Source organism: Lissotriton helveticus, chromosome 5_1 (genome assembly GCF_964261635.1).
Source record: "Lissotriton helveticus chromosome 5_1, aLisHel1.1, whole genome shotgun sequence".
NCBI classification, from domain to species: domain Eukaryota; kingdom Metazoa; phylum Chordata; class Amphibia; order Caudata; family Salamandridae; genus Lissotriton; species Lissotriton helveticus.
The window spans coordinates 1,879,060,762-1,879,088,682 of NC_136065.1; the positions used below are offsets into that span (position 1 = coordinate 1,879,060,762).

At 49.8% G+C, this 27,921-nt stretch overlaps 1 protein-coding gene across 1 annotated transcript in view; it reads right to left on the reverse strand.

Moving 5' to 3' along the window:
* Positions 1-27,921, reverse strand: part of LOC144755937 (amine oxidase [copper-containing] 3-like) — a 367,151-nt gene that overhangs the window by 247,099 nt on the left and 92,131 nt on the right. The gene's annotated exons all lie outside the window — the stretch shown is intronic.

Here is a 27,921-nt window from a genome sequence, read left to right on the forward strand (position 1 = left end):
TTGTCGGTCTTTGGTTTACATACTTGAACTCGCAGTTTTGAATTTTCCTTTCTAAGTAAAAAAAACAGGTCTGACTGGAGGACAAATTCAAACTTGGGATCAGAAAGCCAGGATCACAATTCTTTTAACACAGATCTGAAATAAGCACATTATGCTTATTCACAAAACAGAATTATTAATGTGCAAAATTGGATGTGCATGTGTAAAATGGCCAGCGCACATTTGCTCAGTGACACATCTGAACTTGGGTGCAGGTCAAGGGTGGGGTCAGTGCAGAAATGTGTGTATTGTTAATTGATAAGGGGATGCTTCGGCTCGCCATCCCATACCAGCGTCCAGACCCAGTGGAGTACTCCTGCTGGGAGAGACAATAGAATCCGTCAGGTAGTAGCACAGGACATATTCTACTGTGTTATCCACATAATTATGAGATTTCTTCAATTTCCACAAAATTCACTGTCTTCTGCATAACTTGCAGATTTCATAAAACACAAAGGGGCATATTTACAACCGAATGGCGAAGCGTGGCGCTAAACAAAAATTGCTAACACCACACTTCGCCATTTGGAAAGTGCCAGCGCCTGGATTTCCCCTAATGCTGGCGCTAAATCTAGATGCGCCAACGCAGTCACCCTTGCACCATAGTGCAGTGTCGGTGTTGGGGGAATGATTGTGTATGTGCAGGAAGGTGCTCCTTCCTGCACATAAACAATCCAGAATGACAATTTGTGGCAGCGCCAAAATTAAGACAAGGGAAAACCTGGTCTTAACATTTCTTTTGCTGTGTCTATGTGTGTTGCAATGTTAATCACACATAGAAGTTGCAAATTGTTATTTTTTTTAATGATTGTGTAGGTGCAGGAAGGGACACCATGGGGATTTGCTGTTTCTATGCATGTTGCACAATGCAGCACACAGAAACAGCAAAAACAAGGGGAAATTGGGCATTTCTCCTCGTTCCCCCATGTTAAGACCAGGTTTTCCCTGGTCTTAATTTTGGTGCTGCCTCCTATTTACGCCTCCCTTGTAAATAGGGGGCAGCGTCAAAATCAATGGGTGTTGTAGCGGAACGCCCACACCAACATCCATTGCCCACCCCTTTCATGCTAAGTGTAGCGTGAAAGGGGACTGTGAGGAGGACGAGTTCGGGGCAGACTGGAAGCACCGGTCAAACGAACAAGCCCCTCCCATCCCGCCGACGTCAGTAAGCGGGCTGGTAGCAACCGGAGTTCACAGGGAGGAGCCGGTGACGTCGGAGGAGGAGCCGGTGACATCAACGGACGGGGATATCCCAGGAAGCAGATGAGATGAGGCGTGGAAGCCGAATCGAGAAGGAGAGGAGAGAGAGAAGGTGGAAGCGAGCAAAGGAGGAGGCGGAGACGAGGACGGAGCAAGCGGAATGACGAGGAGTACTAGTGGCAGCAGCCATATACCACGAGAACCCGGTGGGCTGTTGCGGAATGAAGATGCCCCGGGTCCATACGCCACGGTCCTGGAGATGGGCCGTGGCCTAAGGCGAGTACCGCTCTGGGGCTCATTCAGGTGGGGCTGATGCGGGAGCACTAAGCAGTGAGGGCACGGGTGGCGAATTATTGAGCACACATCACTCCCTCACGTTCCCTATTTCCCTGGTGAAGGTAGCACAAGCTGGTGAGAAAAACCCAGAGGACCCAACAGTAACCTGACCTGTTTTTCTTTCCTCCCTGGGCCTAAGTGAGACAAGAAACAGAAGCCCCTAGTCCCGAAGAGGTCGTCCGTCCTGGAAGGAGTAGAGAAGATATTTGATATTTTTTGATATTTATGGATATTTGTAGAGCGCGAACTTTCGCTCCGAAAGGAGCATCTTGGCGCTGAGCGTGTGTGTAAGAGATACATGGTGAAAATCTAGATAGCTGCCAGTACAGAGGTGTCTGATTGTTGATACACCCATGTCTTCAAGAGTTTCCTGAAGAGACTCTCCTTTTCAATTAGTCTGAGGTTAACGGGCAAGTTGTTCCACGCCCTTGCTGCCAGGACGGTGAAGGTTTTCCCACCCCTAGTTTTATACTTGAACCTCGGGATCGTGATGAGATTGGTACCTGAGGATCTCAGACATCTTGTGGGGTTGTAGTACGAAAAACGATTAACAAGGTAGTGGGGCCCAGTATTTTTCGTGGATTTAAACACGGTCAGTAAAAGTTTGAAAAGGATTCTTTTATGGAGTGGCAGCCAGTGGAGGGAGTTTAGTGCTGCTGAGGCTGATGACCTTCTAGGGAGTTTCAGTACCAATCTGGCAGCCGCGTGTTGTATACTTTGTAACTTCCTAAGAGTGGACTTCTTCACACCAGCCATTAAACCATTGCAGTAGTCGAGTCGGGAGAGTATTAAAGCTACCGCGACCGATTTTCTAGCTGCAATGGGGAGGAAGTCGAAGAATTTCTTTAGGGATTTAATAAGTCCGAAGCAGCGCCCAGCAGTGATCCTGACGTGGTCATCGAAAGAGAGGGATGAATCAAATTGCACGCCTAGGTTCCGAGCGGAAGCCACTGCACTGGGTGGGGCCTCTGATCCTTTGGGCCACCATTCTTTCGGGCAAAAAGATAGATCCTTACCCAGTGGTATGATTTCGGTCTTCGCACTGTTGCACCTCAAGTGGTTTTTGTTCAACCACTGGAATACATCAGTGAGACAATTCCGAAATCGCAAGTCTGCGTCCGTACACTTTTTATCGATGGTGACGACAAGTTGGGTGTCGTCGGCGTATGACGTGACGAGGATCCCATGAGACTCTATCACAGCGAGGAGGGGAGCCATATAGATGTTAAAGAAAAGTGGGCTTAATATGGACCCCTGAGGAACTCCTGATGTAATGGGTTTTTCGCTGGATAGGTAGGGACCCAATGACACAGTTTGGGACCTGTTAGACAGGAAAGATTTTACCCATGTCAACACTGTGTCTGTCACGCCAATCTCTCGCATTCTATTAATCAGAATGACATGAGAGATAGTGTCGAACGCTGCTGTTAGGTCAAGCAGGATGAGGACGGCTTGCCTTCCCTCATCCTGCAGGAACTTGATGGAATCGGATAGTTCTATCAAAGCTGTTTCGGTGGAGTGGCCGGAGCGAAACCCCGACTGTTGAGGATGCAGGAGGTTGTGAGTTTCTACAAATGTTTTTAACTCTCCGTGCACTAGCTGTTCCGTGATTTTACCTAGAACAGGTAGTAGTGAAATAGGGCGCATGTTGGTAGACTCCTGAAGAGGATACAAGGAGAGGACGTTACCCTGTTGTTTTGTGTTTTTTGTTTTTGCAGCAGAATTTCCACAGTCCTAAAGTTGTAGCCGCGACTCGCTCAAGGAGAACTTACAATTGAGCCATAAAAAGTAAAAAAATAAAGCATTTTAACTCCACACCCCACGACTGAGTTCTGTGGTCCCTCCCTTATTCCAGTTCTGGTCAGTCCAATTCCTACAGGGACCTTATTTACAAGGGGACGTTAAGCCACACTAAGTGGCTTAACGCTACCTTGTAAATAAGGTGAATGGTTTATTGCCACGGGAACATCCTAAAAAGTGACTTTCCTGTGGCAATAGGGGCCTGTAAATATGCCCCACAATCGTTCTAGCTGCAGTGGATCAACAATGACCTAACCATTCGTACGCACTTGCCCGACATGGTGCGGCTGCAAGACACACCTACTAGGCAATACTTGTAAAGCAATGTCCGGAAGGGGCTACATCAATTCGACATCAATTCAACTCCCTAAATCCGGCACAAGTCATGGGTTGACCCCCAAGGTAACTATGTGGCTCAGACTGGTACCTGGGAGGGGGTCCCGGTCAACCTGTGTTCAGTATATGTCCCACCCTGACATCATCGTCTCACGCTGCTGAGGCGGAGTGAGATGTTGCTCCAGTTGCCGGAGGGGGTCCTACTTCAATGCCCTTGTTTCAACCAATCTAGATAGACACTCCCGTCCCATGCTAACCAGTGGGATCCCACACTGTCTGATTTTGGCACCGCCCTGGGCCTGACCAACATCTGGCGTATGAGACATCCGGCAGAGCGTCAGCATACCTTCTTGTCTGGGGTCCACCACAGCCTCTCTAGACTAGACTATGAATTTACCTAGTCCACCCACTTGGCACGGATGGCCAAGATCCGCCACCTGGCATGGAGAGTCTTAGGTCACTCGCCAGTATGGTAGGCGATTTAGTGGTGTGCCAACACAACAAGGGCCCATGACCTTTTAACGGATAGCATCTTAAGGATGCCAAACTCATTGTCGATCTTGCCCAAACCACAACTTCCTACTTTGAGCTCAATGAGGGTTCGGTTGACTCTAACTTGACTATAAAGCGGTCATCCGGGGTTGAGCGCACTCCTTGACAGGGAGCAGAAAAGAGACAAGCAAGCACAACTCCTGGCACTGGAGAATGAAATGATGGCCTTGGAGAATATGGGGCATCAATAGGCAAACGAGGAGAGCTTACATGCCCTCCGCCTCAAACAGAAGGAATGTAGGGACCTGCTGGAGGACAGGGCAAGGGTCTCCTACATTCTATCTCAATGACGCCATTATGAAGTGGGCAATAAAATGAGTACGCTACTGGAATGGCTTGAGAAGAGAGATCAAATTAGGGGATGTGTCTCACACATCGACTCTGACTCGGGCGACACCATCTCTGACCCCGAGGGTATAGCAAATGCATTGGCACAATACTAAGCACACTTTTATTCTCCCAAAACAAACTGCTCCATCTCGGATATTGGGGATTTCATGAGGGACATCAAACTTCCTAGTGTAACAGAAGAACACCAAACTTTCTTGGAGGCGGACATAGATTCACAGGAAGTGAGCCAAGCATTGAGATCATTGAGCTTGGGCAAGGCAATGGGACCTAACGCCTACCTATCTAACTCTATAAACGTCTCGCCTCCAAAGTGGTCCCTCAAATATTTAAAATGTGGAGGGAGTCATAAGGGGTGTGCGTGCTCTCTGAGGACAAGCGCCTTGCAACTATAATCATAATACATAAGACAGGGAAACACCCGGAGCGATGCAGCTCATATCGCCCCATTTTCATCCTCAATGTTGATATCAAGCTTCTTGCCAAGCTTCTGGCCAATAGACTCTGACAGGTGATCACCTCCCTGGTCCACCCAGATCAATCTGGCTTCATGCCAAACAGCGGGACACCCCTAAATCTGCATAGGCTGTGCGAGGTTATGGCAGGTTCACGAAACAAGGATGTATCAACAATGGTATTATCTATGGATGCCTCAATGGCGTTCAACCCCTTGGAATGCACTTACATGTTAGGGGTGCTCGAACAAAAGGTATTTTTGGTTCCATTATATAAGGAGTAAGGACCCAATAGCCCATGTCAAGGTCAAAGGCACCATTTCCCGCAATTGTGCACTGCGCAAGGGGACCAGACAGGCGTGCCCCTCTTCCCACTGATAATCGCGCTCACCCTGGAGACACTGGCTGCATGGGTTCAACAAGCCCTGCTCATGAGGGGCATTAGTTGGTGGGCTCGTGCAAGGAGCATATATCCCTATACGCTGATGACATCCTCTTCCATGTAACAATCCGCCGCCACGAAAATCACCCGACTGACCCACATCTTGTGGATCTTTGGCCAACATTCCGGATACACCATGCCCACACTGCCCGGATGTGCCCATCTCCCCCTGTCCACTGGGAGCTTTAAAAATCTGGGAATCCATGTTACTATGGACACCCTCCTCTTCTATTGACTAAACCTGGTCCCATCCTTGAGGGCTTTGAATCTGATGTGCAACACTGGATGGCTCTCCCACTCTCTCTATTAGGACGAGTGGCAATGATTAAGATGATGACATTGCCCCATATGCTCTATGCATTGCAGAACACTCCTCACCGACTTCCTGATAAATTCGTTTGTAAAATAGAATTTGTTCTTCACCTGTTTTTGTGGAACACAACCCCAGCACTCTCCAAGTTGATGTGGGAGTGCACGATGGTGGCATTGTCTTCCTGACATTAAGAAATACTATTGGGCAACACAGCTAGCAGTAGCGAATGACTGGGCATTCACCTCCTGGGACGATCCTGCCTTTAGATTGGAGAGGTTTTCAATGGGGGGTGGTGAGTACCCGAGTGTGCACTTTAGCTCCATTAGAGCCAAGACTCTCCTTCCTCAGACGCTTGAAGTGGCCCGGGTGGAAGATGGCCACATCATTTCTGGGCTGGAGGGAGAAACCCACTGAAATAACCCCACTGTGGTGTAGTGATTCACTTAATTAAGTGTGCAGGCTTTAAGCCTTGGAACCTCATAGGTATATCCGAAACGGATGATGTATAGAGGGATGGCACCATGCTTACTTGAGCGGAGATGCAGGCCCAATACGGTTTGGCAGCCACTGAGGCCTTCAGGTATGTACAACTCCAACACACCCCCCGAACGCACATCCCTAGTGGTACTCCTGTCCCAGACTCCGTGCCACTGGAGGACAGAGTCCTCTAAGACGCACTACTAAAGAAAACTGTCTCACTCATTTACTTGAAGCTAATTAATAATTCACCAAACATCCTCATTACACTCAGGACTAAATGGGAGGGAGGTATTGGGTACATTGATGACGGGGAGTGGGAGGAGGCATTAGGAGCCTTTTAAGAGGTGGCCATAAATTCAGGGTAGCGCTTGACTTATCTACGTATCCTGCACCGTTCATATTACTCCCACACTGAGGTCCGAGCCATGGGCTGCTGTCAGACGGGTCTCTGTCTCCGGGGCTGTGGTGAAAGGGCCACCTTCTTCCATATGATATGGTCCTGAACGGTCACAGGGGTGGTGGTGCCCCCAGACACAGCTAAAATATGTCTCCTGCAGATATAGGGAGACGACCAACCACTAAGATATAATAAGTTGTAGCTCTTGCTGGGTCTTGTGGTCGCCAAACGAAACATTGCAAGTTTATGGGGTGCTGGAGAAGCCCCGACGGTGGTGGAGTGGGATGGGACATGGATTGGTGTATGACAAATTAAAAGTCAATTTATCTGGGGAGGTGTTGTCCACGCAAATGAAAGCGGGTCTGGGCCAGATGGCGCTCCTACAGAGGCATAAACCCTGGTCTGGGCCATGAGGGTCATGATCAGGGCTCCCCCTAGCATTGGGAAATAGTCATAAAGGGCAGGGGCTTCACTCGATTTCTTCCTGCTATGATACTGTACATATCCTACTTGTAAGGGGTTCCTCCACAAAAAACTACGCACATAAATGCTATATGATGAACTGCCGCAAGCCTTTCAGCAATACTTGTTTTGTTTTGTCATAGTTTTTTTAAAGCATTGCTGTTCAGGAATCTGCTGAGTGATAAAATCTAAAAAAAAAACATTGGCAAAAGGCAAATATGTTTTTTTTGTCTCAAAAAAGTAGACATTACCATAGTAATCACTGGCACTGAAGGAACTACTTTGTGTGTGGAAGTAGTCCTTTTAAAAGGGCAGCATGCTGTAACTTATTGTGAAGTGGGCTGAAGCATTGTCCCTTTATGCATGCTGGATTTGGTGGAAGAAGAATGCAGATGACACAATCAAAGACGAATGGATAATATCTGGCTAAAAACCTCTACAAGTAACTATGTTGTACATATTTTAAGTGAAAACTAAATGTCTTGGCTAACACATTTCTTAAAAAAAACAATTCAGTCTGGTATTAGCCAGCCTCTTTCTTGCAAGCAAGAGGGCAAGAAAGAAAAATGGCAACTCAAAAAGGAGAGAAGGATGGACGGGAGGAAGGAAATCAAAAAGAAAGGGTGGAAGGAAAGTAAAAATTAGAAAGAAAGAAAGAAAGAAAGAAAGAAAGAAAGAAAGAAAGAAAACAAAGGAAGAATAAAGAAAACAAATGTAGAGAGAAGGAAAGAAGGCAAGACAAGGGAAAAAGAAGGACGGAAAGAAGGCAGAAAAGAAAGAAAGAAGAAAAAAAAGAAAAGAAGCAGGGAAAGAGGCAAAAAAGGAAGGAAAGAAAAAAGAAAAGAAGTAAAAACAGAAAGAGATAGGGCAGAAATTAAGGAAAAAAGAATTTGAAGACAGCAAAAAGAAAGAAGGAAAGAAGACAAGAAAGAAGGATGACAGGAGGGCATAAAGGAAAAAGACATAAAAGAAAAGAAGGCAAAAAAGAGAGAAAAAGGAAAGAAAGAAATGCAAGGGCATAAAAGCAGACAAAAAAGAAAGAAGGAAGGAAAGAAAGAAGGCAGCAAAAAACAATGAACGACGGAAAGGAAAGAGAAAAAGAAAGACAAGGAAAATGAGAGAATGAAAGAAAAAGGAAACAATACAAAAAAAGTGAGACAAAAAGAATGAAGAAAGATTGAAGTCAAAATTTAAAGAAAGAGGAAAGAGAAAATTTAAAGATAAGGAAGAAGGAAAGAATGAAGAAAGAAGGCAAAAAAGAAATAAAGAGGGAAAGCATTTAAGGAAAGGAAATAAGGCAAAAATTAAAGAAAGAACGAAAGAAAGAAAAACAAAAAGAAAGAAGGAAAGAAAGAAGAAAGAAGGCAAAAAAGAAAGAAAGAGGGAAAGAAGAAAAGAAAAGGAAATACGGCAAAAATTAAAGAAAGAATGAAAGAAAGAAAAACAAAAAGAAAGAAGGAATCAAGGAAAGAAAGATGTAAAGAAATAAGGAGAAGGCAACAGAGAATGAATGAAATAGTGAAGGAAAGCAACAACTGAGGAAAGAAGGAATGAAACAAAATAAAGAAAGAAGGCAGGAAAGAAAGAAAAGAAGGAAAGAATAGACAAGGGAAAGAAAGAAGGGAGAAAAGAAAGAAAGAAAAGGCAAAAACTCAACAAAAAAAGTAAAGAAAAAGAAAAAGATAAATAGGTAAGAAAGAAAAAAGAAAGAACGAAGGAAAGAAGTGGAGATAAAAGGAAAGAAGGACAAAAATGAAAGAAAGCAGGAACAAATGAGCAAAAAATGAAAGAATGCAAAAAAGAGATAAGGAAAAAGAAAAAAGAAGGCAGAAAGAAAGAAGGAAGGAAAGGAAAAGAGAAAAGAAGCGAGGAAGTAGGAAAGAAAGAAGGAAAGTGGTTTCACAATATAAAATAATGGATACTAAAACCTAACTTACACCCCACCTACATTTAAATTTAAAAAAGTGTGCTGCAAATTAAACACAATGAAGTTTTGTTTTCTTCCTGGGCAAAGTTTATTAAAGAACCATTGATGAAACTGAGTTCAGGAACACAATATATTATGCTGTGAAAAAGCAGCCATCAGATAAATAAACAAAAACCATTTCCAAAGGAATTTACAACAGCATTGGCAGGAGAAAGGAATTGATAAAGCTGGAAATGTGCCATGCGGTAAGATGAAGAGCTAGTAGAAAGCATCCTGCTATCACAAAGACGACACTAAAGTAATAGAGTAAAAACCAAAAACTCTGGCAATGAAGAAAACTAGCTTATGAGCATATGTGCTCATTGTGAAAGAGCAAAATGAAGTCACTCAAAGTGAAGTTAACCAGTGGCTTAAGTAGGCTGACTTATCATTGTCCCACGCTGTATACTGTAGTGGGAGGAGGCAAAATGTGAATGACCCAACCACAGACCAATGGATGAAGAGATATGACTGAGAGCACCTTTAAATAAGACGATTATACATATTATTTTAGTAAAATCAAAAGGTCTTGGCTAACGCCATACCTAAAAAGGCACAAAAATATGTTTGTGTGAGAAATGGTTCCATATAGTGTTTTTATTCCTTTCCTAGTAAAAATACATTGGGAATGGTCTCAATCGGAGTTGGGTGTGGCCCATTGTGTACACTGTAAAAAACTGGCAACATAGAAAGTTCAAGAACTCATGAAGGACAATGCTGGATTTTTTGTGTGGTCAGATGTGTCAATTATTTGTAAAGAAATGAAGAACTGACTCCATCCAGCATTTCTGCTTGGATGGGGTGATTATAATTACAAAACAAAAATGGTGAACGGAATGTTTGAATGAATATGAACCACTTGTATTTGTTCTGGGTAAAGTCACACCTTGTTCTGTTGTTAGAAAGGCGTTCCTGGGGGAGGCAGAAGATGTCTGACTGACCACCCCTAGGATCACCCCTCCGTTGGGAAGTAGGCGAGCGTTATCGAGAGGCCTCCTGGGTGAGGGTCCTCTCCTAGCATCATACAGCAGAATAATTACCACACTACAAACGGACACCACACAAGAGGATAAGTTCTTAGGCTTTATCAAGAATAATGGTTGCTTGTTCTTCACGATATGTACACAATAGATCGAGGGATCTGTAAAGTCTCGTAACCAAGGGACAGGGTAGCGGGACAGTCTTGGTTCGGGTGTAGGAAGGGGTACCCTACGCACAGCTCTCAATCCTCGAGCCGGGGATCTCCGCGAAGTGGAGCCGCGGCAGCGCCAGCAGGCTCTCAAGATGGTTCGAAGGTGGGCCGCGGCAGCGCCAGCAGGCTCTCAAGATGGTTTGTAAGGTGGGCCGCGGCAGCGCCAGCAGGCTCTCAAGAAGGTTCGAAGGTGGGCCGCGGCAGCACCAGCAGGCTCTCAAGATGGTTCGAAGGTGGGCCGCGGCAGCGCCAGCAGGCTCTCAAGATGGTTCGAAGGTGGGCCGCGGCAGCGCCAGTAGGCTCTCAAGATGGTTCGAAGGTGGGCCGCGGCAGCGCCAGCAGGCTCTCAAGATGGTTCGAAGGTGGGCCGCGGCAGCGCCAGCAGGCTCTCAAGATGGTTCGAAGGTGGGCCACGGCAGCGCCAGCAGGCTCTCATGGTAGCTTCAAGTTACAGGCAAGGGAGTTCTTCTGGTGTCGGCCGCGACAGCGTCAGCAGGGCTTCCAGTCCAGGATACAACTCCCGTCCTTCTCCGGGGCTGGCCCAGATATAGGACTGGAGTCCTTTGATGTCCGGACCCTCGTGCCTGGGGGCCAGAGGGGCCGGGATGATGGTGTCCAGACACCCAGTAGGGGGGTGGAGCCAGCGCCCAGGGAGGCCGGAGGGCGATCGATACCAGGCGTCCGGGGACGGCTGGAGGCCCATCGAAACTTCCCTCCTCTCGGATCTGTTGAGTGGCCACTTGACCACCTGGGCGGATCTTGGTGCCTCGATGTCGGGGCTTCGCTGGGGCCTGGGCCGGGGGCCGAGGCCATGTGTTCGTGACGTGGTGGGCCCAAGATGGAGTCGGGCGGGCCTCGTGCTCAGGATGTGCTGGGCCCAAGATGGAGTCAGGCCGGTAGAGGTGGTCCGGGATGGTGTCCGGACCGGCAGTGTGGGTGTTGGGGCGTGCAGGGTCGGGCAACAGGCGTCGCCCGAGGCTCGGCGGAGGACTGATGTCGTTCTGGGCCCGCCATGCGGGAGGGGTAGGGCCACGCAATGCGGCCGATTCCAACACGCGTCCCCCCCAGCTGAAGGCAGGGGAGAGTCACCCATCTTCTTGGGGGTTCTCCTCGCCGAGGAGGAAGAACCTGGACAGGCCATCAGCATTGGCGTGGTCGTTGCCGGGGCGATGCTCCACAGTGAAGTCCATCCCTTGCAGGGAGATGGACCATCGCAACAGTTTCGGGTTTTCTCCTCGCATCTGCATCAACCAACGCAGGGGCCGGTGGTCGGTCTGGACCCGGAAGTGGGTGCCGAAGAGGTAGGGCCGGAGCTTCTTTAGGGCCCACACGACGGCGAAGGCTTCCCTCTCGATGGTGCTCCATCGTTGCTCTCTGGCCAGCAGCCGCCGGCTGATGAAGGCCACGGGAAGGTCGACTCCCCCAGGGTTGACTTGTGAGAGGACCGCCCCGATGCCATGCTCCGAGGCGTCTGTTTGGACCACAAACTCTCGGCTGTAGTCGGGGGCTTGGAGCACTGGGGCGGTGCACATGGCGGTCTTCAGTGTGTCGAAGGCGATCTGGCACTCGGGGGTCCAGCGGACCTTTTGGGGTAGTTTCTTGGAGGTCAGTTCTGTGAGGGGCCCCACAATGCTTCCATAGTCCTTTATGAAGCGACGATAGTATCTGGTGAGCCCCAGGAAGGCTCGGACCGCTGTTTAGGTGACCGGGGGCTCCCAGGCCCGGATGGCGTCAATCTTTGGCTGGAGGGGAGCCACCTGGCCGCTCCCTACTTGGTGTCCCAGATAGGTCACGGACCCTTGGCCTATCTGGCACTTGCTGGCCTTTATTGTCAGTCCGGCCCGTCGAAGGGCCGTCAGGACCTCCCAGAGGTGCTGCAGGTGCTCGGCCCAGTAGAGGCTGTATACCGCAATGTCGTCTAGGTAGGCGGCACTGAACTCTTCTAGCCCGGCCAGCACCTTATTCACGAGTCTCTGGAAGGTGGCCGGGGCGTTTTTCATGCCGAAGGGCATCACTTTGAACTGGTAGTGGCCATCCGGGGTCAAGAAGGCTGATCGCTCTTGTGCTCCCGGGGTGAGGCCGATCTGCCAATACCCGGCCGTTAGGTCGAAGGTGCTGAGGTATGTTGCGGCCCCCAGGCGATCGATCAGTTCATCCGCCCGGGGGATTGGATGGGCGTCGGTCCTGGTAACGGCATTCAGTCCCCGGTAGTCAACACAGAACCGAAGCTCCGGGGGTGAGCCGGGGGCGGCGGCCTTAGGGACCAGGACAACGGGACTGGCCCAGGGACTGTTGGAGGGTTCGACTACCCCCAGAGCTAGCATCTTGGCCACCTCCGATTGAATGCAGGCCCGCACTCGGTCGGGCACTCGGAAAGCTCGGTGTCTGACAGGCGGGCTGTCCCCGGTGTCTACATCGTGGACACACCACTGGGTGACTCCAGGAGTGAGGGAAAACAGGTCTGCAAATTGTCCCAGCAGCTTCCAGCAGTCTTGGTGCTGTTCTGGGGTCAGGGTGGAGGAGAGCGAGACCCCTTCGATGGAGCCGTCTTTCTCGGTGGTGCTCAGGAGATCTGGTAGGGGTTCGGAGTCGTCTTCAGCTCCGTCATCGGTCGCTAGCAGCAGACTTAGTTCAGTGCAGACAAAGTGCGGCTTGAGCCGGTTAGCGTGTAGAACCCGGAGGGGGTTCCTGGGGGACTCCATGTCCACCAGATAGGTGACGGGGCTCTTGCGCTCCACCACTTTGAAGGGCCCCGTCCATTTGTCCTGGAGGGCACAAGGTTCGACCGGGGACATGACCCAGACCTGCTGACCCGGCTCGAACTCGATGGACGAGGCGTTCTGGTCATACCAGCGTTTCATCTCCTCCTGACTGGCCTCAAGGTTGGCCTCGGCAAGTTCCCGGAACTTCCGAGTCTGGTTGCGGAGTGTCAGGAGGTACTGGTAGACATCTGGTGGAGCACCTCGGACAGCCGTCTCCCAGCCTTCTTTGACCAGGCTGAGGGGGCCTTGGACCGGGTGCCCATACAATAGTTCAAAGGGGCTGAACCCCAGGGACTTCTGGGGTACCTCGCGATATGCAAACAGGAGGCAGGGCAGCAGGACATCCCATTTGCGTGGTAGCGGCACCTCTAGGCTCTTGATCATCCCTTTCAGGGTTCGGTTAAACCGCTCCACAAGTCCATTTCCTTGGGGGTGATACGGGGTGGTGAACTTATATGTGACCCCGCACTGTTGCCACAGGGATCGCATATATTTAGAAATAAAGTTTGTGCCCCGATCACTCACGACTTCCCGGGGGAAGCCGACTCTGGAGAAGATCCCCATCAGGGCTCGGCCTACTACTGGGGCCGTGATGGTTCGGAGGGGGATGGCTTCAGGATAGCGGGTGGCATGGTCCACCAGGACGAGGATGAAGCGATGCCCCTGAGAGGTGCGGGGGTCCAAGGGCCCCACTATGTCGATCCCCACTCGCTCGAAGGGGGTGGTGACCACGGGAAAGGGTTGGAGTGGAGCTTTGACTTTTCCCCCGCTTTTCCCGCTGGCTTGACAGGTCGGACAGGTTCGGCAGTGGTTGTACACATCGTTGCGCATCTTCGGCCAGTAGAAAAGGGTCACCAGGGGGCTGTATGTTTTGTCCTGCCCCAGGTGCCCAGCGAGGGGCACGTCATGTGCCAAGTTCAACAGGAAGTCTCTGAATCGGAGGGGAACGACCAGCACCCGGCTGGCCCCTAGTTCGGCAATCTTTTTCTCGCTGTAGAGAAGGTCGTGGTCCCAATAGACCCAGTGGGACCCTGAGGGGTCCCCGGCGGCTTGAGTGGCTGCTTGTTGTCGGATTCCCTCGAGGGAGGGGCAGGTTTTCTGTTCCTGCTGGAATTGTTTGCGGGTGGGGCCACCTTCTTGGCGCCATTGAGCTAGTTCGGGAAGGTGGGCGAGCTCGGCAAGGTCTTCATGGCTGGGCCCCTGGGGGCCGGGTTCAGGGTCGGCGGGCGGTGGAGGTGCGGGCCACTCCGGTTCTTCCGGCAGAGCATCTTCGAGCGGGGCGGCGGCCCGGGCGGTCATGGACTGAGTGGTCGCACAGACCCATTCGGGAAGGCCTAGCATCCCCAGATGCTCTCTCCGCTCGACGTGGGCCCAGGCGGAACTTTCCAGATCGTTCCCGAGGAGGCAGTCCACGGGGGCATCGTCTCGGACGGTCACTTTCAGCATGCCCGACACCCCAACCCATTCGAAGGGGATGCGGGCCATCTGGCACAAACTCTCGGAATTGTCCGCCGACCGTACCGGGCACAGGATATTGGGTAGAATTTGTTCCGGGGTTACCAAGTGGGAGCGGACCGCTGTCATGCTGGCTCCAGTGTCACGGAGGGCTTCGGCCCGGCGTCCATTGATGGTGACCCATTGGCGGTATTTCTGGGTGTTGCCTGGGATCGGGTCTCGGGGGATCATGTCTCGATCACCCAGGCATGCCAAGATCATCGCGGCTGGCTCCCACTCGGCCTGCTCGGGGTCGTTGTCTTCTTCCTCGATTCCTTTGGTACCCAGGGCGTCTGCCGCGATCTGGCGGTTCGGGGGGCCGGTGGTGCCGGGTCGCTGGTTCATCGGGCAAAGGGGGTCACTCGCATAATGACCCTGTCGCTGGCATCTATGGCACGTAACATTCGGGCGGGGCCCCGGTCTCGCTGGAGGGACCCCCCCTCGTCCCAGGGATGGAGAAGCGGAGGTAGGGAAGGACCCCGTGGGGGGATCTCGGCCTCTGCTCTGGCCTCCCCCGCCGCCTCGTGGTCGGTGGTTCCCCGGGGAACCCCGGCCGCAGTCTCCCATCGGGCTTCGGGGGACTCGGGTGCTCACCCATCTATCAGCCTCGACAGCGAGTTTTCGTGGCTCTGTCAATTTGCTGTCGAGGAGATGCTGCCGAAGTTCAATGAAGCAGTTGTTGGAAAGATGTTCCCATATGATGAGGTCAACCAACTGTTGGAAGGTGGTGACCTGGCTGCCTTTGATCCACCCCTCGAAGGCTCTGCTGTAAAAGCGTCAGCAGGGCTTCCAGTCCAGGATACAACTCCCGTCCTTCTCCGGGGCTGGCCCAGATATAGGACTGGAGTCCTTTGATGTCCGGACCCTCGCGCCTGGGGGCCAGAGGGGCCGGGATGATGGTGTCCAGACACCCAGCAGGGGGGTGGAGCCAGCGCCCAGGGAGGCCGGAGGGCGATCGATACCAGGCGTCCGGGGACGGCTGGAGGCCCATCGAAACTTGCCTCCTCTCGGATCTGTTGAATGGCCACTTGACCACCTGGGCGGATCTTGGTGCCTCGGTGTCGGGGCTTCGCTGGGGCCTGGGCCGGGGGCCGAGGCCATGTGTTCGTGACGTGGTGGGCCCAAGATGGAGTCGGGGGGGCCGAGGCCATGTGTTCGTGACGTGGTGGGCCCAAGATGGAGTCGGGCGGGCCTCGTGCTCAGGATGTGCTGGGCCCAAGATGGAGACAGGCCGGTAGAGGTGGTCCGGGATGGTGTCCGGACCGGCAGTGTGGGTGTTGGGGCGTGCAGGGTCGGGCAACAGGGGTCGCCCAAGGCTCGGCGGAGGACTGATGTCGTTCTGGGCCTGCCATGCGGGAGGGGTAGGGCCACGCAATGCGGCCGATTCCAACATCTGTTTTTCCCAACATAAAGTCAGAGGATCCTCTAGATTTATTCACTACAACAGTGCTGTAAGTGAAAAGACCACTCAACCCCTGACAAAGTCATTCTATTGAGCCCGTTTTCTCAAAATGTTGTTCGGTGACTCAACTTAGTGACTGCCTTAAATTCAGAAAAATCGATCACCAAGTTGCTTGGCTCATAGTCACAGAGATCTTAACTCGAAGTCCTCTTTTTTTGCGACATTTCTTTATTGGGGTTTTCAAAACACAAACAGGTGATACAGCGAGCAAACATTATGCATATAAAACAAGGACACTAACCATCTGGGGCATCCACTGGGAGTTTACACAGCCCAAAGGTGATGAAAATAACCCACTCCGGACATTCACAAAAGCAATAGTATGGGCCAAAGCACAGACCAGGGTGTTGGGATCCACCCCACCGGGACATAGTGGGCCGGAATTGCACAGCGCCCAGAGGCAGGGTCTGGGGAGGGTGGGAAACATCCATTACAACGCAGTCATTACATCACACAGCTTTTACAACGCAACTGTTACAACGAAACTGCCTTCACATCGCATGCTATTACAACGCATGCCATTACAATACATGTCACTACAATGCATGCCATTACAATGCATACCAATACCATGCATTATATGATAAGTAATGGAGATTTTTTAGTTTTAGGATGGGTATGGATTTTGGGATCGAAGGGAATAGTAATTTGTACCCCTACACTATCCAACACTTACCCTACTGTTGCACTCACTGAAGTGGGAATAGTAATGTTTACCCCTACACTATCCAACACTTACCCTACTGTTGCCCTAAAAGTATTATGCTTTGTAATGGTATGCTTTGTAATGGTATGCATTGTAATCGTATGCATTGTAATGGCATGCATTGTAATGGTAGTTTTTAAAAATGCGTTGTAATGGCATGCATTGCAAAATCATGCGATGTAATGGTAGTTGTGATGTAAAAGCCACATTGTAAAACCATGCGTTGTAATTGTTTGTGTTGCAACATCATATATTCTGGGAGGGGAGCTAAAAGTGAGTCACAGACCCAGGGGAGGAGGCACATGGGTCCTATGGAGTTGCGGAACTCTACAAAGCATCCAAGGGGGGGAACGTCCATGGAGGGAGGTGTAGTGGATAAGGGAGATAATACCTAAGTGCGGTAGGAGCAAGGCATGGTGCAGCTAAGATTTTTGGGGCTCAATGGGGAGAGTCCATGAAGTCACATCAGGGCAGAGCCGAACCATCAAGAGCAAGGAAGGGACCCCGGATCACCTCAAAGGCATCTAATTGTTGTTGAGTTTGTACATAGCACGTTCATGAGTGACAAATCAGTGGCGCTCAATGGATGAAAATGCAGGGATTTGATGAGGACCCTATAGAGGCAGAGACCAGGCCCCGGTAGCAGCTGAGGGCATGAAGTATTGCAGGACAAGGAAGGTGGGGAGCTCTGCCGGAACTATAGATACTGTCAGGTAATGTGTCTGGCAAAATTGCCAGTGGTCCACGGGGCTGGAAGCTGAATTACACACACAGGGAGCCAGGATGGTCTTAGGTAGGGCACCATCATAAACTTGGTCCATTGAGTGCAAGCCCTTCACGTGCCAGGACTCCCAAGAGAAGGGCACATCTCCAATGCACAGGGTAGAATTGTGCCACAACGGGGCCTTCACATGCAATAATGGAGGCCCACAACTATCAATCTGCATGTGTCCTTCCAAGCTGCCAACGTCAATGCCAAGACTGGATTAGTGGACACTGTGACGAGGGAGGTAGACATGTTTGGCAGCAGGCGTGGGGACAGGACACCAAACAAGTGATTCTCAAGCCATGTTCACTCAAATGGGCTGCCACCTGGGAGAACTGGAACGCCAGGCAATAAGACTCCATGTGTGGTAATCATAGTTCATCTGCCTCCTTATCTACCCAGAGATGCATCACTCTGAGCCTCGGCTTGCAGTCATTCCAGATCAGATTTAGGTTGTGGATATCCGTGTCAATAGATGCAAGGAGGGTCCTCGGTACAGGCAGCGGTAGCATCCCGAACAGGTAGTTGAAGCAAGCAGTGACAGTCATCTTAATGGTTCGCACCCTGCCACAGCGGAAGGGATGCAGGAGGGACCACCTCTGAAAGTTCTGCTGCACATGGTTCCGCAGTGGGATCAGGTTATCCTTCCCCATACGGCTGAGGCCTCTGTTGATCTCAACTCCCAGATAGGTGAGGCCGGTCAAGACCCAGTGTATGGGGTAGTCGTGGACACAGACGACAATGGTCGAATGGGACAGAGGAAGGGTCTCGCTCTTGGACTAATTAATTTTGTACCGCAATAGCAAGAAAAAGTCATCTATGAGTGACATTGCAGCCGCTATCGATATCTCAGGATAAGTTAAGAATAGTAAGATATCATATGCGTACAGAAGTGCCTTGAAGTCACCCACAGAGGTGGGGATACCGGTCACTCCCATTGATGTCCAAATCAAAGCAGTCAGGGGCTCAAGGGCAATAAGGAATAGGAAAGAGGACAGAGGGCAGCCCTGGTAGGTTCCATGCCCACAAGAAGGAGGTATGTCAGAGGTCCACATCAAGATGCCACAGCCTCCGGGGCATCATAATGGAGACACACCTTCCAAATTAAGTCCACTTCCAGACCCATATGCGAAATGACGTGGAAAGATAATGACAGTGGACATAATCAAATGCCTTCTCTGCATTCCATGAAAGCGCCAGAATTTCTGAGGAGTCTTCTGTCCTCTACCACATCACGTAGAACAGAAGTCGAAGATGGTCTCTGGAGCTACAGCCCGGAATGAAGCCCACCTGGGACTTATGGATCAGGAGGGGTATGACTCTGCTCAAACTGGCAGCCAGTATCTTTGCCAGTACTTTTGTATCGACATTGAGCAGTGATATTGGGTGGTAGCTGGTGCAGTCCAGGTTGTCCCTACTGGCCTTGGGGATAAGCGTGATGGTGGCCTTGTTGGACAGAGCCCCCAGTGTACCCAACTTCTCAGCTTCCAGAAATGCCCTCATCAGGTGGGGGACCAATGGGTCCTTTCCCGCTTTATATGATTACCCGGGAACCCATGTTCACCAGGGGATTTGGGTGTGGGGAGGGCCGCTATCGCATCAACCACCTCCTCCTCGGTGATAACCCCCCACAGAATCACCCGGCCCGCAGAGTACAGTACTGGCAAATGTAAAGGGGCCAGGAAAGCCTCTACCTGTTCTGGGGTGACCCCTTAATCCGCAGAGTAGAGGGAGGCATAGTAGAAAGAGACTCAAGGGCGTATGAGGAGGGCACCTGCAGGATTACAGATCACCTGGGATGATGATGAGTTGCGATTCCTTCTGATTCAGATGGACAGCAAGGAACCGACCTACCTTCTCTCTGTGGTCCTAGCGGCACCACTGCAACTTAGCCAGGGCCTTTTTGGCATCCCTTGTGAAGAAAGAATTCAGTCGGGTTTTAGCAAGTTCCAGCTGCCTAAATAAAGATGGTGTGGGGTAAACCATGTACAGGGTCATAAGAGTGCGTATTTCCAGGTCTACAAGAACTCTGGTCATGCGGTCTTTCCGTTTGGCAGCCACCTTATAAGCCATCATGAAGCCCCAGAGCACAGCCTTACCGGCTATCCACAGCATTCTATTAAAGGACACTGTGCCCTCATTACCTGAGAAGTAGGATTGTAATTGGTCATGTAGTTGAGCCTGCCCCTCAGCATTCAATATCCAGCCCGAGCAGCACCAGGCCATGATTAGACAGACCTGCCTCCAGAATGGTACAAAAAGTAATGCAGGGTAGAAGTGGACTATGCATCAGGAAGTAACTGTTCTGGCACTGAGTCCCATGTGGGCAGGAAAGAAACATGTATTCCTGCCCCCCCGGGTGTAGTAACGCCCACACACCCACCAGAGCATGGTCGGACACCAGGTCCCCAAAGAGTGCTTTGTCCTGTCTGTTGTACCCCTCATCCCAGCCTGTTCGATCTAGTACAGGTGTCCAGCACAAGGTTTTAATCACCACCCAACAGCACTGAAGTTCTGCAAACCCACACTTCTTAGAGTCATTGCACGAAGGAGAGGTAGCACCGAAGTCAGTTAAGGACTTGGCCTACCCATTCTCATTTGAGCCTGGCTGAATGCGATATTCAGACAAAATATCGAAATTAAAATATTATCATAACAAAACATCACCTCCAAAATCTCTTGATATAGAAATATTGTCTCCAAGAAAATCTTTGCCAAGAATATCGATTTTAAGATAATATCGATTTTTTTAATATCGAAGTAATTAATATCATTTACAAAATATATATTTGTTTATAATAAGTTTATGAAATTATTGTTTATATTTTAGTATGTATTTTAAATTTATATCGTGAATTTTTTGTATAATTATTGTTTTTGTTTTGTAATATAGTTGTTACATTTTTATTAGTTATGAAATGTAAATTAATATTTTTTTAGATTTTTATTACCGCAGCTGGTTGTTGGTTTATAGGAGTACAGGCTTGGAAGATTGGGACAGAAAGGATCATTTTCAGATGTATGGTGGGCGTGAAGGAACGGAGAAGGACAGCATGATTGGTTACTTCATGTCATTGTTGCCTGACCCTCTACACCTCTAGCTGCAAAACCTCCTGGAACTGCAGAGGGCACACCAGGTTCATGCCCAACAGGCCCTGCTACTTAACTCTCTGTGCTCCATCATTGCATGAGCCCTCGGCAACCAGCTCAGAAGTGCTAGCCTCTCTGGTGTTCACCACTTCACAATACCCTTACTTATCGACGGCAGCCGCATTTCCTTCTTGGCGGACTTCTCCGCTGTCACCAACTCTAAACGCTGGCATTTTCTGGCACACCGCCCCTGCCTGCAACAACGCTGCATCAAATATGGCCACATGGAACCTACGCGGATGGTGCTTATGATCGACGGCCCTACGAGGGCCTTTATGCATCATGGAGAGCTCAAACTCTTTCTGGACTCCTTGGATGACCCTGCTATGGAAACGACTGTGCTGTGCTCCTCTCCTCGTGTGAACAGCCTCCCCCCCTGGAAACCAGAGTTTCAGCCCCTCCACAAGGAACAGACAAGGACAAGTCCAGGTTGTTGTTGAAGGAGAGGAAGGCTGTCTTTAGCTGATGGCGATGGAGAGATTTGAGCATATGCTTTGTTTGAGCTGTAGTGTTTGTTGAGTCTTGCGGCCGCATGCGCAGGTGGTCTAAGCGCTGCGGCATTAGAGAGACTCGGGACACCAGTTTAGCGTTATCGCGTGGTCCGGACTAACCCTTGCCGGCCACGCCTACTTTATTTTATAGTCACCAGGCGTGACGTAACACGCCGCGCATACGCACCCTTACGTGCGCAGCTAACTGGACCGCTAACCGCGGTCGCGAACATTACATTCCTTTTAACCTTTATTTAAACAAACAATAAGCATATAAGTCATTTTGTGGTTACAGTAGAAAAACCATTACTGGGCCATCCGGCCTTTTACCAGTCTGATGGGTGGAAAGTTCCTGATCAGCCCACGGCAAAATCCGCCAGTCGGGAGGACGGGGCTGGATTTCTTCTTAGCCCGTATCCTGCTGCTTCTCCCCGGGACGGGGCCCTCCGCAGGGTCTCTTGAGGGGATCCTCTTGCACCCCAGAGGTTATCCGGGGACCGGGGAATGCTGGTTCTGGGAGTTACCGTGACTGCGAGGTTCGCTGCCATGTCCTCACCCAGGGCATCACTTTCACCCCCTTCTGGACTGGTGGATCCCCCGGGTTGGCTGGACAGTTCTCTCTCCGGTTCCTGCCCTTGGAGGCTTGGGGAGTTTGGGGAGGCTTTCTTGAAGAAAGATATATTGCGTGTGACTGTTTCCATTCCTCTTTGAGCCGTCACCATGGTGCCTGTGCGGCGCATGACTGTCCATGGTCGGGGTTCGAATGGGAGTCGGAACTTGCTCCCTGGATATCTGTCTCTTACGTAGACCTGGTCCTGTTCTCGGATTGTCGGTTCTCTGGCCCTTCGACGAAAACTGGCATAGTCATTGGACCGAGTTCTGTTGGATAGAGTCTTCCTTGGGTCGATGTTGGTTGGGGTCCAGTTTGGGTGGCTGGGAATAGTGTCTCTGACTACCCGCCCCATTGCCGCAGGGCCTGGAGCTGCTTCTGTGGTGCGATGTGGAGTGAGCCGATACTCTCTCAGGAATGTGTAGATGGCTTTCTCCAGGGGGGCTTCCTCTGCATGGGCAATTCGGATCACTTTATTCAGCGTGCGCATGAACCTCTCTACCTCCCCGTTGGCTTGAGGCCAGCGGGGGGTCACTTTCCGGTGATGGATTCCCCAGTTCTTTAGGTATTCTCCGAACTCTTGACCTTGAAACGGCGGCCCGTTATCCGTCTTGACACACTCGAATATCCCGTGCGTGGCGATTGCCTTCTCAAATTTTGCAATGACCTCCTTGGCAGTGAGTATTGTTACGACTTCCACCTCAGGGTATTTGGTGAAATCGTCTATGATGACGAGTACGTATATTCCATCAGGGAGGTGCCCAAAATCCCACGGTCGCTGCGGGTTGTCTTCTGTGATGACCGGGGGCGGATGTTTGGGTTGCCCTGCGGCCTGGCACCATCAGCACTCTTTGACTGTCTGTTCTACTTTGGTGTCCATGTCCGGAAACCACACTTTGGCTCAGAGCCTACTCTTGGTCTTCACTATGCCCTGGTGTCCACGGTGTGCTAGCTCGACTGATTTCTGGGTGAGGCTTTCTGGCATCACGATCCGTGGTCCTCTCAGTAGGCATCCTTGGCTGTCGACTGACAGTTCGTCTTTGACCCTCAGGAATGTCTCCAGGGAGTCTCTTGCTTGTGGTGTCCTTTTGTTTAGTGAATCTTGAACAGATTTCCGTCGTTGGCTTGTAGGGCCTTCATCACCAGCTGGAGTACTTCATCATTGCGAGTTGCTTCAATGATCATTTCTAAACTCATCGGCAGGGGCCTTGATCTTTCCAGCACCACTTTCATATATTCTTCTGTTTCCTCTGCGTCCGCCTTTTCCACGTTGGTGGCAGCTCGGGGATGCCTTGAGAGGTAGTCCGCCGGGTTAGTCGCTCCTGGTTTGTACTCTACTTGGTAATCATATTCCTGTAGTTGGAGAATCCACTTTTCATTTCGGGGCGGCGGTTTGGACACTGACCCTCGGAATAGTGGGATCAGAGGTTTGTGGTCAGTTGACACTGTGAACGGGTGTCCATATACGTAGACATGGAAGTGTCTGCAGGCCCAGTGGATCGCGATCGCCTCTCTCTCTATCTGGGAGTATCGTTGTTCTGTTTCGGTCAGTGACCGACTGGCATAGGCGATGGGTGCCCAGTCATCCTCTCCTTGGCGTGTCAGCACGGCTCCCAGGCCGTAAGGGCTGGCATCCAGGGCTATGTTGGTGGGCTTCGCGGGGTCAAAATATGACAGGGTCTTGTCTGCCGACAGCGCGGCTTTAGTGTCCCGGAAAGCTGTGTCCTGTTCTTCGCCCCACTGCCAGGGGGTGGTGGCCTTGGTGAGCTCTCGGAGGGGTCGGGTGAGGTTTGACAAGTCCGGGGATAAATCTCCCACAGAAGTTCACCATCCCCAGGAAGCTTCTCACTTCCAATATGTTTGATGGCGCCGGGGCTTCCTGTACATCTCTCACATTGTCCGGGTCGGGGGCTACTCCTTGATCCGAGAAGATGTATCCGAAGAAGCTGATCTTGTTCTGGAGGAATCGACACTTCTCACGGTGCAGGGTCAGGCCCGAGTCCTTGATTCTCCGTAGCACGCCTCTCAATCTCTGGTGGTGTTCTTCCATTGAGTTGGCATATACCAGCAGGTCGTCGCTAACATTCAGGACTCCCGGGAGCCCGCTTAGAACCTCTCGGATGGTGTTCTGGAAGACTTCCGCGGCACTGGAGATACCGAAGTTGAGGCGTCGGTACCGTCTGAGGCCCACATGGGTAGAGAAGGTGGTGATGTAGCGGGAGTCGGGATGAAGGGGAAGCTGGTGATAGCCCGACCTGAGGTCCATCTTGGAGAACCACTTTGCTCCGTTTAACTCCCCTAAGATGTCATCGATTGTGGGGGTAAGATGCCGTTCCCTCTTGACTGCCGCATTGGGTAGGCGCATGTCCACACATATGCGGACTTGACCAGGCTGCTTGGGCTTGCGCGCCACCACGATAGGAGACACCCACGGGGTAGGCCCACTGACCTTTTCAATGATGCCCGCTGGGGGCGGTACTCACGCCACTTCCTCTTGGGCCAAGGCGCCAGCTGCGCCACTCGGGCACATCACGCCCGTCGGCCGCCCTCACTTCCGGCAGGAGCATCGGCGGGGGTGGCCGCCCGTGGCTGCTGTTGTCCGCCGGTATCAGGCGCGGAGCAGGCAGCCCGGTCTGGGCTCGCCGAGCACGGGAGTCAAGATGCCTGCCGTGGGCCCCTACACCGTCGGGGCACGGCCGAGGTGGAGCAGTGCGGGGCACAGCATGGGTCGACGGACCCTCGTCGCCAGTGTTGAGTCTTGCGGCCGCATGCGCAGGTGGTCTAAGCGCTGCGGCATTAGAGAGACTCGGGACACCAGTTTAGCGTTATCGCGTGGTCCGGACTAACCCTTGCCGGCCACGCCTACTTTATTTTATAGTCACCAGGCGTGATGTAACACGCCGCGCATACGCACCCTTATGTGCGCAGCTAACTGGACCGCTAACCGCGGTCGCGAACATTACAGTGTTAATTAATTTTAGTGTCTCACACTGATGTCCTTTTTTATGCCCACTCTGCTTCTCTCTCAGATTCATTATTGCCCAAGTTCTCCACAATTCTGTTACCTGTTATCCCATTCATCCTGGCTGCCACACTTTTTCCCTGGACACCCCCCTTGGATGGGATGTTGCGAGCTCTTGCCACCCCTTTCATGTAGTCTCTTCCCCATCTCTTACATGGCGTCATAGATAGGGGCGCTCGACCTGTGCTGCCGGCGCACTCCTGAGCCCAGCTCCAAAGAAGTGAACCCCATTGATCCCTGCCCTGTTTTGGTTTGCTTTTGGCTTAGTCTTTCTTGTCCCTGCCCCTGTTCCCTTCCTGACCCAGCCAGTCAGACATCCTGGGGCCACCCTCTGTACAAGTCGGGTGTGTATTCCCCTCATTCCCTGCCCAAAGCACACTTACAGCACCCCTTGCCTCAGGGCCATCCTCCCCCTCCCATCATTACAGCATGTCACACGCACCTCTCAGCCTGGTCTCCATGAACATTAACGGCCTGTCCCACTATGGCGTAGGAGATCGGCATGCTGCATATTCACGGATTTTAAGGAATACTGTACTGACAGCTTTTATATTTCTCGGGCCGCGATGCAATACCCGTGGCATCATTGATTTGCAGTCGTCTTGTGGCAGTCACTAGATGAATCGGCTATAGACACTGGTCATTTTGGTTCTTTATTTAATTATTATTGCTATTACGGACTGCTTCGACCTCCCACTCTGGATTGATTGAATTACGATTACAGATACTGGCCGAATTTAGCCGCTCTTACTGTTGCCATACTGATTAGACACCTCTTCCAATCCTCAATTTACTTTGGGCTGCCTATCCTGTGGCGGCTCAACCTTGAGTGCAGCGGCTTACGGACTGCTGATCCCAGTCGATATTTACAACGGATAATTATAGGATTTACTTCTTTTACTTGGTTGCGGATTGAATTGGATACTCAGTTATTTCTTAACAGGAGCATATGGGAATACCACAAGCGCTTTGGATACAGTGACGCGTATACTGCTGGACAACGAGCGCTTGCATATTGTATAGAAGTACGCTGTGACTGGTAAATTGCCATCTGATACTGTTTTCGCCCTGAGGAAGCTCCCTATGTGGGAGCGAAACGCGTTGGCTGATGATTTGAATGGAATGTTTTTAAAGTTAAATAATTTCAAATAAAGAAGTGACTTTTTCATCTACTCTGTCCTACTGGACTTTGTGAGCTGCGCATCGCCATTTGTTATATCCATCTCTTGATCTGGAGCACAGCAACGCCACTCAACGGCTGGCGTAGGGGTTGGCTGCACAGCATCTTCACATTTAGGAACTGGCGCGAGGTGCAGCACTGAGGGTCCGCAGTTGCTGTTAGCTTCTTGGTTTTGGCCTGTCCCACTATGTCATGTGCAAGAAGATCTTGCACTATCTTCATACTAAGTGTGTGGACGTATCTCAACTGCAGGAGACCCACCTGTCATATGCTGAATCCAGTGCACTGACAAAATATCACCTATGAAAATATCTTCATACCAAAATATTGTGACCAAAATATCAATGTCAAAAATATGGTCATCTTATACTTATAAAGGTAAGTACAAAAGTGTTGAATGTTTTCATCATTGTCATTAATATCGTTGTATTAAATATCGTTTTTAATATATATACATTTAAATATTAAATATATTAAATAGTAACATTCATTGAATGCAACAAAAATAGATTTAATATATATTTCAACAAATATAACAAATAATGAAATAAACTTTTTAAAGACACATATATTAATATATATATATTTACATATATCTAGTTAAAAAACTATTATTAAACTAATAATTTAATTCATATTATAATTTCTGAATGTTTTGAATAATGTAACAATATGTATTAATATAACAAATAACTATTAACAAATATATATATATAAATATATATCAATAACAAAATATTTTAAATAAATAAAACCACTTTAAATAAAATAAAAAAGTAAAAAACACAAATTTGTTATAATTTTATACAAATATTTTACACATCAAATACATTATTAATTATAAATATTATACATTTAGACAAGCAAAAGCATAATAATATAAATAGCAACAATATAAAATAAATATATAATTTTATATTTAATACATATACTATTCCCACTACAATATATACAAAAGTAAGCAAATTGTCCGACTAAAGATGTATAAAATGTACTACTCCCACTTCACACAGTGCAACAGTAGGAAGACTGTAAAATGTACTATTTCCACGTATCATAGACAACCCTACAGAATGCCTACGAGTAGGGATCATTAGCATGGTGGAGGAGGTCATCTTGCATGATTGGATTAACAAGAAAGAAAGGGCTTTCCAGATCAACACCCACCCGATAACCCCATATTTCTACACGATTCCCAAGATACACAAGGCAGTGGAGTATCTGCCCGGATGACCCATTGTTATATCCCATAGGATCCATACTGGAACACAGTTCAAAATTCACCTATGCCTTTTTCTGTCCTCTGATACAAGGAACAAACACATACCTACAGTACATAAAAGGCGGTAGTCTGTCTTCTTAAAGACTTGCAGTTCAACTCAGGAACTAGCATCCTCATAGGGTTGGACGTCGAAAGCCTGTATACCAGCCTACCACATTAGGAGACCCTAGACATCATTGAGGAGGTCCTGTATGAAAATAACTGGATTTACCACACACAGAGACATCTGGTGTTGGAGTGCTGCAAGTGGGCCCTGACAGAGAACTTTTTCCGTTTTGAGAGCACCTTGTTCCGTCAACAGCACAGAACGAGTATGGGCAGCACATTCGCCCCAAGTGTGGATGGATTATATGTGCACTACCTTGAGAAGCACAAGATCCTGACAGACACCAACCCATATCGCCAACACATCATACTTTGGAAAAGGTACATTGATGATATTCTGCTGGTTTGGGAAGGCGAAGAGTCCAGAGCGGATGAAGTTATTGCCTGTCTGAATCTTCAAGTCATTTTTCTCAGATTCACTCACACCATGACAGATCTCATTTGGTATTCCTGGACCTCAATATTTATGCAGTGGAAGGGTACCTGGAGACAACGACATACGAAAAACCCACTGCCAAAAACTGTTTACTCCTTTATGATAGCTACCACCCAAAACATTTAAAGGAGAATATC